The sequence below is a fragment of the Nelumbo nucifera genome, chromosome 8 (genome assembly GCF_055504915.1).
Source record: "Nelumbo nucifera cultivar China Antique chromosome 8, China Antique-T2T, whole genome shotgun sequence".
Classification (NCBI taxonomy): domain Eukaryota; kingdom Viridiplantae; phylum Streptophyta; class Magnoliopsida; order Proteales; family Nelumbonaceae; genus Nelumbo; species Nelumbo nucifera.
The window spans coordinates 47,617,901-47,632,724 of record NC_142656.1 but is presented as its reverse complement, the minus strand read 5'-3'; the positions used below and the strand labels follow the sequence as shown (position 1 = coordinate 47,632,724).

Genomic DNA, 14,824 nt, shown 5'->3' with positions numbered 1-14,824 from the left:
GCCCGTTCGCTTTTTGGTAAGTTATTTACCCGTGTAAATATACTTACCTAGGTAAATGTTTCCTAGGAAAGGCTTACCCGGGTATGTGCATTTACCAATGTTCTTTTATTTCCCATGTAAATAAGGCAATGACCATTGTATCCATAAAATTCAATTATTAAAATGCCCATTTTGTCCCATTCAAGTGTTGGCAACTTTCCCCCAAGTGAGAAATTTATTTACTCACCTAGGAGATGAAGGGTAAGTGATACCCAAGAAAATAAACTTTCCCTAGTCCCCACATAAATCTGAAAAAAGAACATGGGTTCCCTCATCTCAAAATCCAAAAAAAGAGCGTCCCCCTAATGAATTCTGTGGTTACTCATCAAGCTGTTATTGTCTAACAAATATTAGTGGAACTTCTTTTTTTTTGGCCAGTTCCATCCTTAAAAGTGTGTAGCGCCACAATAACAATCTTCTAAAGAAGACTTGTTGCAATCTTCTTTTGTCAAAGATGCATAGAAATAAGGGTTGAGGGGAAGTGTTAACAACCACTGAGAGAGATATAGTTTCAATTAAAAAAATCAGGAACAACGGACCAAGTAAAACAATGAGAAATTAAGAGTGCCCGCTTGGCCAGTTTGTTAGCTGCATGATTAGTAGAACGTCGAGCCCAACACACTTAGCAGTGATGGATTCTATAAAGCTCTGTTTGGTTTGTGAGAAGATTTGGGTGGGATGGGATGGGAAAGTGTAAAATTTTAACATTCCAGTATTTGGTTTTACATGGAAAAGTAGTAAAAAAAATTATCCAAGACAAAACAGAGATCTTTGAGTTCAATCCGCCCTCATCGCCGGTGAATGCCTACCATCGTCATCAGCGGTGTTACCAGCAGCAACAGATCCGTTACCAGCAGCGGCAAAATCTAGTAAAGGTAGAAGGGCAGAAGGTAGAAAACGAAACAAGCAGCGGCAGATCTGTTACTAGCAACGGCAGATCTAGTAAAGGTAGAAGGGTAGAAAGTATAAGACAAAACCAGCAACGGCAGATCTGTTACCGGCAGCGGTGATTATCAGCATATGCATGTGGGAGGATGAAGACGAAACCAGCAGCAGCAGATGCTTTACCAGCAGTGGTGGTGGCAGCAGAAGGTAGAAGAGCAGCGGCAATTACCGGCAACGGCGATTACCAGCAGCGGTGGTGGCGATTACTAGCAGCGGCGATTAACAGCAGCGATGAGGATGAAGACGATGTCAAGTTTTCTCGAGTTTTTCCACTGGGGTCGCATGGTTTTGGTGCGACCCCGAATCCTCGATTTTGGGATCTCGCATCCCACCTTTTTCTCACCCCATCCCTCTCTTTCCCTCAAAACAAATATGAGAAAAGGGAATATTTTTGGAATATTTCCTTTTTCTCATCCCCATCCCACAAACCAAACAGAGCCTAAAGGAGCATCAATATTCTGTTCATCATTTCAAAAAAAAAAAAAAAGATTTGTCTTCTACATGTAGCGCTATCAATCAAATGGGGCCTTAGTACTATTATGGGTAAATGGCTGGGAGGTTATTTGAATCCCAAACAATACGTTAAGGTCCCTTAAGTCGGGGCACGAGGAGGGGGGAGGGCGTGCAATGCACAAGATGGGGCACCCCTCCTTGCCCCTTGCCCTAATAAGTCAAAACACTTTACTCCATTCTTGCCTTAACTGTAACTGTAGGGTGGGTTTAGGGCAATGCACCCATTTTCAGTAGATGATGAGGAATCCTCAAAATTTTTCCTCCCTGAGGCAATTACCTAAAAAATCTAATTAATGGATATTTTACAAATAGGATTGCGGGAATTTGGGGATATTTTAGGAATTGGATTAGGAAATTTTGAGTGTATTTTATAAATGAAATTATGGGATCCTAGGATTATAAGAATGCAATGAAAACTTAGAGATATTTTAAAAATCAATATTAAATCTACGGATATTTTACTAATTTACCATTGGATTCAGAGAATTATATTCAAACCCCATACCTAATTTAGAGTAAAAATAGTTTCCCTGTCCCCACCCTCGTCTCTGCCCCATCCCTGTCTAAGATTTAAGAAAACTTGCCTCGTTTGGGGCGAGGCAAGGTAGGGCCCCAGTTTTATAGAGAAAGTTTCCATCCCTACAATTCTAATGATTTTCTATAACTAATTAACTAAAAGTAAATTAAATAATAATAAATTACAGTATTTTCTGAACATTTTCAAAAAATTATTGAAATTGCTATGGATTAGTAGTAATGTATAGTAATTAATTATTTACAATAACAATAAATTAATGTAAGTTATTTAATTTTTAAGCCTAAATTAATTACTATTAATCAAAATAAATGTAATTATAGTAAATTAATGTAATTATGGTAGATTACATTATTTTTAATTAAAAGCAAACCATTTGTTGTTAATTAATGTAAAACTAGATATGGTCGAAGTCAACCAAGTGGTCTAGATCAGAGTGGATAGACTAAATAAATTTCATAAATTATTTAATAATTATTTAATATAAATAATAATAATGGATATTTATTTAAATAATTATGAAACAAATTATGATAGACTAATTTCCTAATTTAATTTTCCTAAATTTTTAATAATTATTTAGTTGAATAATAATAATGGATTATTATTTAAATAGTTTTGGAGAATATTTTCTTCATAGATTAATTTCTTATTTTTTTAATAATTATTTTTCTTCATATATTAAAACAAAGCGGTCAAGAAATTTTCTCCTTTTTTTAAATTTTTTATTTTTTTATTCCATGTCATTTTTTAAACAACCAATAAGATGCACTTTCCCAATAACCTAAATAATCACTTCTCCTAAAATTTATCCTAAACTACTTCCCCCATTTCTCCTAAAATTTATTCCTATTTAACTTCTAAATTATCTCTAATTCCTATTTATCCCTTCACCTACTTTTTATCTATAACTATCTAAATAAAGTTTGGTTTAAAAAATTTAAGAATTATTTAAATATTCAAACAAAATTATATAATAAGTTCAAAATATTTATTAAAAACACAAAAAAATTATATTTTTACAAAATATATCATAAAATTATTAATTATGTACAAACAATTTAAATTATGTTTTTTCGGATTATCAATTTAAATGCTTTTCAAATATTTAATAATATGTAATAGCTTTGGATAAATAAAATTCAAATAACAAAAAAAATTAAACATTTTATAGATTATTTAAATATTTAAATAACTAAATATTTATCATAATTATATTTTAAATAGTTAAAAAAACGAAATTGTCTAATAAATAATTTTATATTTTTACAGAATAAATCACAAAATTATGTACTAACAGCCTATATATATATTAAAACAAAACGGTCAAGAAATTTTCTCCTTTTATTGAATTTTGTGTTTTTTTATTCCATGTCATTTTTGAAACAACCAATGAGATGCACTTTCCCAATAACCTAAATAATCACTTCTCCTAAAATTTATCCAAAACTACCTCCCCACTTTCTCCAGAATTATCTCTAATTCCTATTTATCTTCTAAATTATCTCTAATTTCTTTTCATCTTCACAATTATCTTTAATTCGGTAGAGAAATTCTCTCCTATATTATCTCTAATTCCTATTTATCCTCTCCCCTACTTTTTATCTACATCTATCTAAAGAAAGTTTGGATTAAAAAATTTAAGAATTATTTAAATATTCTAACAAAATTATATAATATCTTTAAAATATTTATTAAAAACACAAAAAATAATTGTATATTTTTACAAAATATATCATGAAATTACGTACTAACAATTTAAATTATGTTTTTTTAGATTATCAATTTAAATACTTTTTAAATATTTAATAATATGTAATATCTTTAAATAAATAAAATTCAAATAACAAAAAAATTAAATATTTTATAGATTATTTAAATATTTAAATAACTAAATATTTATCATAACTATATTTTAAATAGTTAAAATAATGAAATTACCTAATAAATAATTTCATATTTTTACAAAATATAACACGAAATTATGTACTAACAATTTAAATTATGTTTTTCCAGATCATCAATTGAAATTTTTTTTTTCAAGCATTTAATAATATGTAATAGCTTAAAATAAATATAATTCAAATAACAAAATATTTTAAATATTTAAATAGCTAGATATTTATCATAACTAGATTTTAAATAGTTAAAATAAAAAAATTATGTAATAAATTTAAAAAAAATCTTTAAAGCAGAAAAATAATTATAACATAATATTTAAATTAATAATAATTTAATATATTACAAAATTAACAATGAAGTTATGTAATAAAAGTATAAATTATGATTTTGTGGATAATTAAATTCCATAAATAACTAATATTTTAAAATTTAAATATTTTACATATTATTTAAATATTTAAATAACTGGGTATTTTTAATAACAAAATGTTTAACATAACTAGATTTTAAATAGTTAAAATAAATAAATTAGGTTTAAATTTATTTTGTTTTGTTGTTAAAGTAAAAAATTTCTGTGATAAATGTATTTTCAATGATTATGTATAAATTTATTTTGTTTTGTTATTAAATAGAAAACTTTCAATAATTATTGGAGATTAAGCTACTATTAGTGAAAATTTTAAATTTAATTTATTGTACCTATTGTATTTATTGTATTTTTCTTATAACTTGTTGATTAACATTTATTAGAGATTAAACTATTATTTGAGGTTATACTATTTATTGATTAAGTTAATATATTTTTAGTACTTATTGTATTTTTGTAATTATTGTATTTTTTCGTTATCAATATATTTTGAATAATTTGCTATAAATTTTCAATAAATATTGGAGATTCAACTATTACTATTTATCAAAGATGAGACCATTAATATAGCTGAAATTATGAGTACTCATGTCGGTTTGGTCATAGACTATTTGGCCAACCAAATTGACCTGGTTAGGTTGGGGAGTTGGTCAGCTGAAACCGATTGACCTTTTGCGAAAACCGACCCACTCAATTTGTATTCGTTTGAGTCGATTTTTTGGTTTGGTCAGTTGGTTCAAAAGATTTAAATTTAATTTTAAAAATTATAATGGAATTATTAAAAAATAAATTTAAAAATTAGATTTATGATATAAAACATTTTTGACTAAGAAATATGGGAAATTTCCCACTTTTCCATATAAGAAATTATGTTTAAAATAAAAAACATTTTTGAACCAAATCTGACCTAAAATACTAGAAAACCGACCAACTCGAGTCGAGTTGATCGGGTTGGTCGGTTTCATCAGTTTGATGAATAAACCTAACTGAAATTAATTATTGTTATTTTTTTATTATAAAAAATTTATTAAAAGTAGTATACAAAATATGAATAAATATTAATTATTTAAAAATTTGAAAATATAAAACAATTGTATAGTCTTATGTAATTCTATTAGGGTCATTTAGTAGAATACATCTTATAGTTTTACATATTTACTTAAACCTACCTTATAGTTTTCTTTTTATTAAAACATTGCATATATTTTACAACTTATTTACTTGATCAACCTTTCATTAAGGAGTGTTTTTTTTGCCATTAGGCCCATATTTTTTATTCCAAAAATACCCTTAACACTTTTTTTGTACAAAAAAAACAAAATTAACCAAATATAGCTAATAGAGAGGTTGTTCATATCTTATAAAGGGCAAAAATGGTATTTTTATTTTTACTTTCTTTTGATTAAATTTATTTAAATGAACATTAGGGTCAACACTGTCATTTTCCATTTTGATCTAATAGGAGATTGATTAAATCCATTGCAAATTATAAGTGGTGCTTTTTAGTAAAATTTTAACTATAGGGTAGATTTTAGTAAATCCGTGAAACTATAAGGAGTATTTTAGTAAATGACCCTTTCTATTATTTAGCTTTCGCTTAATAAATCCCGTGCATCACACGGGTCCCCACTAGTTTAATTTATGTTTTTCCAGATCATCAATTTAATTGTTTTTCAAACACTTAATAATATGTAATAGCTTTAAATAAATAAAATTCCAATAACAAAAAAAATTATGTAATAGTTTATTTTATAGTTTATTTAAACATTTAAATAGCTAGATATTTATCATAACTAGATTTTAAATAGTTAAAATAACAAAATTATGTAATAAATTTAAAAAATTTCTGAAAAGTAGAAAAACAATTATAACGTAATATTGAAATTAATAATAATTTAATATTTTTACATAATATTGTAAATAACTAATTTCACTTATATCAAGTAATAATTCGAGAAAATAACTTTCAAAAAATTAATATTTATTAATAATTTTAAACTCTTAATCTGTATTTATTATATAATTATATATATTAAAATTAATATTTATTGTCCTTTGTGATAAATGTATTTTCAATGATTATGTATAAATTTATTTTGTTTTGTTATTTAACAGAAAACTTTCAATAGTTATTGGAGATTATATTACTATTATTCAAAATTTTAAATTTAATTTATTGTACTTTTGTTATAAGTTATTGATTAATATTTATTAGAGATTAAACTATTATTTGAGATTATACTATTTATTGACTAAGTTAATATATTTTTAGTACTTATTGTATTTTTGTAATTTTTGTAATTATTGTATTTTTCATTATCTATATATTTTCAATAATTGTGTATTTTTGCTATAAATTTCCAATAATTATTGGAGATTAAACTATTTTTATTTATCAGAAATAAGACTATTAATTTAGTTGAAATTATGAGTATTCATGAGTTGGTTCGGTTCAGTCGTAGGATATTTAGCCAACCAAATTGACCTGGCCAGGTTAGGGAGTTGGTCAACTAAAACCAACTAACATTTTGTCAAAATCAACCCACTCAATTTGTATCAATTTGGGTCAAGTTTTTTTGTTTGGTCAGTCTGTTCAAAAGATTCAAACTTAAAAATTTAATTTAATTTTAAAAATTCTAGTGCAGTTATTAAAAAATAAATTTAAAAATTAGATTTATGATAAAAAACATTTTAGACTAAGAAATATCAGAAAATTCCCACTTTTTCACATTATAAATTATATTTAAAATATAAAATATTAATATATATCCATAGTTAGGTCATTTGGTTTTGGTCAGTTTACAAATGGCCAAAGTGAAACTAATCCAACTTGGTCAAATTGGGAAATTTTTTAATCAAAGCCAACCTAAAATACTAGAAAACTGACCAAATCGGGTCGAGTTAATTGGGTTAGTTGGTTTCATTAGTTTGATAAATAAACTTAACTGAGATTAATTATTGTTATTTTTGTATTATAAAAAATTTATTAAATGTAGTATATAAAATATGAATAATTATTAATTATTTAAAAAGTTGAAAATATAAAACAATTGTATACTCCTATGTGTTTCTATTCGGGTCATTTATTAGAACACACTTTTAGGGATGGCAATTTTCCCCATCCCCAATAGAACCCGACTTCCCCGACTCGATGGGGCTGGGGATGGGGATTGTTTTGGTGGGGCGGGGGCGGGGACAGGATTAATAAGATTCCCAGTTGAGGTCGTGGTTGGGGTTGGGGATGTGGATTGAGGTCCCCACCCTGCCTTGACCCCGATTATATATATATATTAAAAGTTATTTATATTAAATATACTATTATATTATTTATATTATATATATCAAAACGTATTTAAAACCTTATTTATAATTTAAATTTTTTATTTATTTTAAATTAATTTATTTAAAAAAAATACTATTATCTGAAAACATTTGGGGGATTCGGGTCCCCACGAGGAACCCATCCCCGTTGGGGATCAGGGATGGATTAATTTCAGAGTCGGGGTCGGGGATGGGGAATATGATCCCCGCCCCGTTGCCATTCCTACACACCTTATAGTTTTACATATTTACTTAAATCTACCTTATAGTTTTCAATTTACTAAAACATCCCATATATTTTACAACTTATTTACTTAATCAACCTTTCATTAAGGAGTGTTTGTTTTGCCATTAGGCCCACGATTTTTTATTCCAAAAATACCCTTAACACTTTTTTTATATAAAAAAATTGACCAAATATAGCCAATAGAGTGGTTGTGCGTGTCTTATTAAGGGCAAAAATGGTATTTCTATTTTTATTTTCTTTTAATTAAATTTATTTAAAATGAGTATTAGGGTCAACACTGCCATTTTTCACTGTAATCTAAATAAAATTGCACTGCAACCAAACACAATATAAGGGACATTTGTATGATCGATGGGACGGAGGTTATTCAGAGAGTCAGCACCCTCCTTTTTTGGAATGAACAGTAGTGTGGAATCATTAAGTTCTGCAATTTGAAAAGGATCTGAAGACTAATTGTATAAACTCCACCGGTTTTGGACCAATTTTTGACCAGCAAGACTGATAAAATAATGAATGAATCCCATCTGGTCTTGGGGCCTTGAGAGTGCCAATAGAGAAGAGAACAAATTTAACTTCATTTGTCGATGGTACTTTGCATAACATATCTTCCATTTCATCCGTGATTTGCCAAGGAATAAGTTCTGAATTATACTGGCTGAATTGAAGAGGTCAATATAAAACTCCCAGATCATGGTGGAAATAGTAGATTCATCAGAAGTCCACTTCCCATTCCTGTTTTTAAGCTAGTAAATACTATTAGCTCTACGTCTGTTGGAAGCTGAGATATAAAAAAAACCTTATGTTTTGACCTCCCTCTAGCCAATCCACATTACTACATGAGCATGCTGTTTCCGATAAAGTTTCTCTGCTTCTAAGATGTTGTTCAGCTCCGTATGCAGTTGATTTTCTGTAGCAATGTCATGATGGACAGATTGTAGTTTTGATTCAGTTTGCTTGATTTTCATGCTCAAACTAGTGAATGACCCGTACTGGGTAACTAACCAAAATGTATATAATTAGTTTGAAGTTTACTATTTAGTTATCAAAATTTAAATTAAAAAAAAAATTAATATGAATCTTACATTTTTGTAATTAACAATGACATATTTTATTTGAAATTCACTATAAATTTATGCTTTTTTTTAATTTGGTTTAAGATATTAAATGAGATCTTATTGGTAAACAAAAACCCACTTTATTTGGTATTTACTATTTATCTAATAAATCTATTTTGAGTTATTTATTTTTAAAAGTTAAATTGGGTTGCTTCCTAAAAGTAAAATCAAGTTTATAATTAATAAAGTTTTTTTTTTTGAAAAAATATCATTTAAAAACAAACATGGGTTTATGGTAATCTTTTAATGGGTCCCTCCATTTGTATTTAATAGACTATAGATAAACATGTGTTAAGCTAATAAATAAGTGTCTATTGAGAATGTTTAGGAGTGAAATTATCCACTTTTTAAATCCTATTTCTTAAATTAATGGGATGTAACGTGTCTGAGTGGTGGTAGTGGGCTGTGGGCTTTAACAACAACTTCTCAAAAAATGTCACATGTCTGAATGATGGGGGCCTATAGCTTGAAGGCCTTCTTTTAATATATATATATTAGATTCCCCAAATTCTAATGACCACAAAGGAAAAGATTATTTTTGAACTATAGGAACCAATGTTTTCAAAACCGGATTGGACCAGACGGTTGGATCGGAAAAATTAGGAACCGGTCACCTGACTGGTTCTATTTTACCCCAAAACCGCTGTTTGGCCAAAAACCATTGATTGGTCAGAAAACCACTGACTCGAGTGCTCAAACCGCCAAACCGTTCAACCTGGGAACGGTTTTGGCCGTTTTTGGGTTTTTTTTATTTTTATTTTTTATCAGAGCAGGCTGTCCGTTTGCACTGAACAGTCGAACCGTTCGACCTAAGAACCGGACCCTAGAACGGTTTCCTATCTGGTCTCATTTTAAAAACCTTGGTAAGAACTATTACAGTGCAAATGATTTGAATGTAAATTCTGACCTATTTTTGTTTCAAATTTTAGCCTATTTTATTTAATTGCAAATTAAATGAAGTAAGTTAAGACATAAAACAGAATTAAATGAAAATTTACATTTTTTTCATTTGCACTCCCATGCATTTATTTTATTTGCACTGCAACCAAACACAGCCAAATGAATCCTGCCCCCCATCCCAAAACTTGTCAAACGTAGTATGAAAGTGAGCCAGCTTTCGTCCAAAGAGCTTCCAAGCGGATTGTCTTCCTACGGAATCTTTTCTTCGGTCTTGTATAAAGTGCAATAAGAGAATGATCTGATCTGCCAGAAACCAAATGCTTCACTTCACGTAGTAGAGAAATTTGTCAGGCGTTCCATGGCAAGCCCTTCTTTTAGGCTTCCCTACCTTTCTTTTCCTTTTCCTATATTTTCTTTCAAACCAAACATAACCTTAAGGTGTGCCTATTTCATCCATTTAGCACATTCAATTGGGTAGCTAGTATTAAAATCAATTATCGTTAACATTATATTAGTTTGCAATCTATTTACTTAATTAATCTTTCATTAAAAATTATTTGTTTTGCCATCTAAACTAAGTGAAAAATGTTCAAGAGCATGAATCCGTAGCCGTTTATTATAAAACTACCAATGTATCCATGGTTGTTTATTTCATAAGTATCTCTAATACTTTTTTTTCTGTATAAAAAACATTGACCCACATGGAACAAAATAGAGTGGCTGTTCATCTCTTACTATGGTCAAAATTGACACTTTTTAATTTTATTTTCTTTTGATTAAATTTATTTGAATGGATATTATGGTCAAGGTTCAAAGTATCGATACACCCCAATGTATTGGCAGAGGCATATCAATACTTAAAACCATGTGTCTTTGTATTTTTTGTTTCAAAAAATTTGTTTTTTAGGCTTACTTTTAACTATATTTTTTATTAAAAAGAAGGGGGTTTCCGAAACACTTGTAAACAGGTGTATCGGGACCCCAACGATACAATACGCTCGATATGGAGTGTATCGTATTGAAATTTTGAACCTTGGTCATGGTCAAAACAGTCATTTTCTACTTTTGAATAATGGAAGGTCGATCAAGTAAATTGATTGCAAATTATAGGAGATGTTTAAATAAAACGTAAACCATAGGGTAGGTTTTAATAAATTCATAAAACTATAGGAGATGTTTTAGTAAATGAGACTACAAAATATTATATAAATTATACTAGGCCAGGTTGATTCTATACACAAATCCTAGGTCCAAGCCAATAAACTTATTTGTAGCTAATTGAGATGTATAATTAATGTATTTTTTTTTTAGATTTATTGGGTTCCCTACATATTTGTTTTATGCGAATGTGAATGGGCTGATCCAATCCATCTTTTCTCATTTCCACTATCTAGAACATGAAACGGTACCTCAAAACCAGTGGTTGCAATGCTCAAACAATTTTATGGATGTTTCCACAAACATAGATATAAATGTTATTAAAAAAATTTAAGAACAAGATTAGGGTTAATCATGACTGGGCGATAGGTTGAATGCTCTGACCATCCGGTTCAACAAGTTGAAAACACTGGTCGCTAGTTCTCACTCATTGCAAAATTAATATATATTATATTTTATGTCATGCATGTATATGTATTTGAGTTCATTTATACATGTATATTTGATCCAATTTTTAAAATTATATTCGAGATTGCAACCAAATGAAAGAAAAACCGTCTTAAAAACTAAGGGATATTATCTAAAACTCACCATAACTTTTTTTTTCTTCACATTTCTTTTAAACTCACCATGACTCTTAAAAACCTCTCGAGAACCCCCTATCAGATCTCCGTTAGATCACTGTTAGTGATTACTAATAGAAGTTGTCCATATAGGCATTTAAGGTTTTACCTAACCAAACTACCCCTAAATGGCAAGTCAAGCTTATTAAATATTTTTACAACAACATTACCTCTGATCCAAGCCCAGGCCCACAAATTTTAGGGTCAGGCCTGGACCCATCCCAATCCCCAAATATATTTTTTAAAGCCTCAATCCACATATATTAATTTAAAACATATATTATATATATAATGTATACATATGTATATATGTTATTTTATGTTATATTTTATATTTTATTGAGAAATATTATAATGTAATACTTATAATATATATTCACATAATATTTTATATTATATAATGTATGAAATAAGTTTATATGCATATCATATGTCATTTAATATAAAATATTATATATGTAAAAGATGTAGGCTGGCGCTTATGTTTTAGGCTTGAAACTTGGGCTATATTAGGCCCAAGCTATAACAATTACCATATGTGCAAAGCTCAACCGAGGCCCAGCCTGACCCACGATCACCTCTAAATTTAACTTAGCCAATCCCAATTAAACAATGGAGTATATGTATAATTATTATCTATAGGCAACCAAGGCTAATTTTATTATAAAAAAATATTTAATAAGGTATGATCTAACGAAAATCTAATAGAAGGTGAGTTTTTGGATAAGGGTGTCAATGGACCGGTTTTGAATTGGATCCCATCCAATAAGGGTGTCAATGGACCGGTTTTGGATTGGACCCCGTCCAGTCCAAAATCAATTTGGATAGATTGGATGGACCAATAAGACATATTGGATTGGACCAATCCGATCCAAAATATTTATTACATTGGATTGGACCTAGTCCATCCATAATAAATTTATATTGGATTGGGTTGAATTAAGCCAATATATGGTCCATTGACATGAGATAAGAATGTAGGTGCCAATGGATTGGACTTGGTTTGAAACCAATCTAAATCAAAATGAATTTGAACAGATTCGACAGTCCAGACATTGAATTGGACCGGTCCAAAATATTCATTGGATTGGATTGGACTTGATCCATTTATAATGGACTCACATTGGACTGGATCGATTGGACAAAATCCAATCCAATTGATACCCCTACCATCTAGTCCAAAATCAAATTAGACGGACCAACAAAACATATTGGATTGGACCAATCCAGTCCAAAATATTTATTAGACTGGATTGGACCTAGCCCGTTCGTAATGAATTTATATTAGATTGTGTTGGATTAAGCTAATATCTGATCTATTGATATTAGATAAGAATGTATGTGTCAATGGACTGGATTTGAGTTGAAACCAATCTAAATCAAAACGGATTTAAACAAATTAGACAGTACAGATATGGGATTGGACTGATCCAAAATGGTCTAAAATATTTATTAGATTGAATTGGATTTGTTCTATATATAATGAACTCACATTGAATTAGATCGGATTGGACCAAATCCAGTCCAATTAATACCCCTATTTTTGGACAATAAAACCCATCGGCAAAGGAGCTTTCTGGAGTTTTGAGAAGTCAATCGTGAGTTTAATAGAAATTCGAAAAGTCATTGAATTGTAGATAATAATATCCCTAAAATTAATCTAATTCTAGAATGTACAAGTTTTGCCTTATGAGTTTAATCTAGGAAATCGGATTTTGTTCTCATGAAATTGGTCCTCACGGCTGCAAGTGTTGTTTGGATCAATTTTGTGAGGACAAAATTGAAATGGGAAAACATATAACATTGAATAGACTTACATTCTCACCTTTAAACACGAAAGCGCATCTGGTGTAGTGGTATCATAGTACCCTCCCACGGTACTGACCGGGGTTCGATTCCCCGGATGCGCATAACATCTTTTCCAAATTCCCACTATTTATATTTTTCTTCATAATAAATATCTAATATCTGGTTCCAATTTAGTGGCGGAGATTTCATCCTCAGGCGATCTGTACTTGAAATTTGAAAATATATATATTTCCTTTCTTGGTAGGAATCAAAAAATGAATACATCTTGACATTAAAAAATCAATACATCCGGAGGCCGAATCATTTTTGCCTCGAGGTAGTAGGACACCGGTTCGACTAGCCGGGTCAAATGATTCAGACTGTGCCACATCATATATATATATATGTTATATGTATTTTTATATTTAATTGATTTTAAATTCAGTTTTGAATTTTTATTTATAAAAATATTAAAAATTGTAATTTGAGGCTAAAAAGGGGTTTTTTGTTTTGCAAAATTAGTGGGGCAAGGCACCTATGGCGCTTTGGGACGCATAGATCTAGAAAAGTTACCAAAATAGAAAAAAACACTCCAATCAGACATCAGAGTGAAAAGTTATAACCTCCAAAAGTTTACATTCATTGAATGTGCAACCCGCGACCCAATGACTGGGTTGAACGGGTCACTGATTGAATGATCTAGTTGAACAGTTCTTCACTAAGTCAACGGTTTTTTACCGTCTGACGGATTTTGACCGAATCAAATCCAAAATCTTAACCGGGTAACAGTTCGGATGATTCAACTGGTTGGGTCAATGACAGGTTGAAAACATTGCCTTGAACTAATTTCTTCATCTGCAACTCCCCCACACGAGGCTCTCATTCACGTTTACTCTTCTATTAGCAGGGAGGCCCCTGCTTCGTAGGGGTTAATGACAGGACAATGATCTCCTGAAGATGCTTTATATTCAAAATATGTACCTAGAATTGGTTTTACAGAAAATAATTGCTCTAAATTCAAATAAGACAACAGATGTAATAAACCAAAATGAAAATTTGTTGATGTCTGTGCTATAACAATCGAAAGAAGGAATTCTATATTCCTTTCAATTACAATCACCCTACATTGATTGTATACTTGAGAAGTCTTTCACCTTGAACCTTCATAAAAAACAGACTTGTAGAATAATTGAACCCAATTTTGTTCCATAATAAGAGATGAACTAATAAGGATCTGTTTGATTTGCAATTGGAATTTGGATCAAAATTATTCATTCCCATAATTTATTTGGTTCAGACAGAAATAAAAATTGAAATAGTAGGAATGGAATTTCATTCTCAAGAGAGGGGTAGAGAATGGTCATTCCTTCA

General features: G+C 29.5%; 1 non-coding gene across 1 annotated transcript; it reads left to right on the top strand.

The window, feature by feature from the left end:
- The first annotated feature begins 13,504 nt into the window (after nucleotides 1–13,504).
- On the top strand, nucleotides 13,505–13,575 carry TRNAG-CCC (transfer RNA glycine (anticodon CCC)). Its single transcript has one exon. It is a non-coding gene; the product is annotated as a tRNA-Gly (tRNA).
- Nucleotides 13,576–14,824: the final 1,249 nt, after the last annotated feature.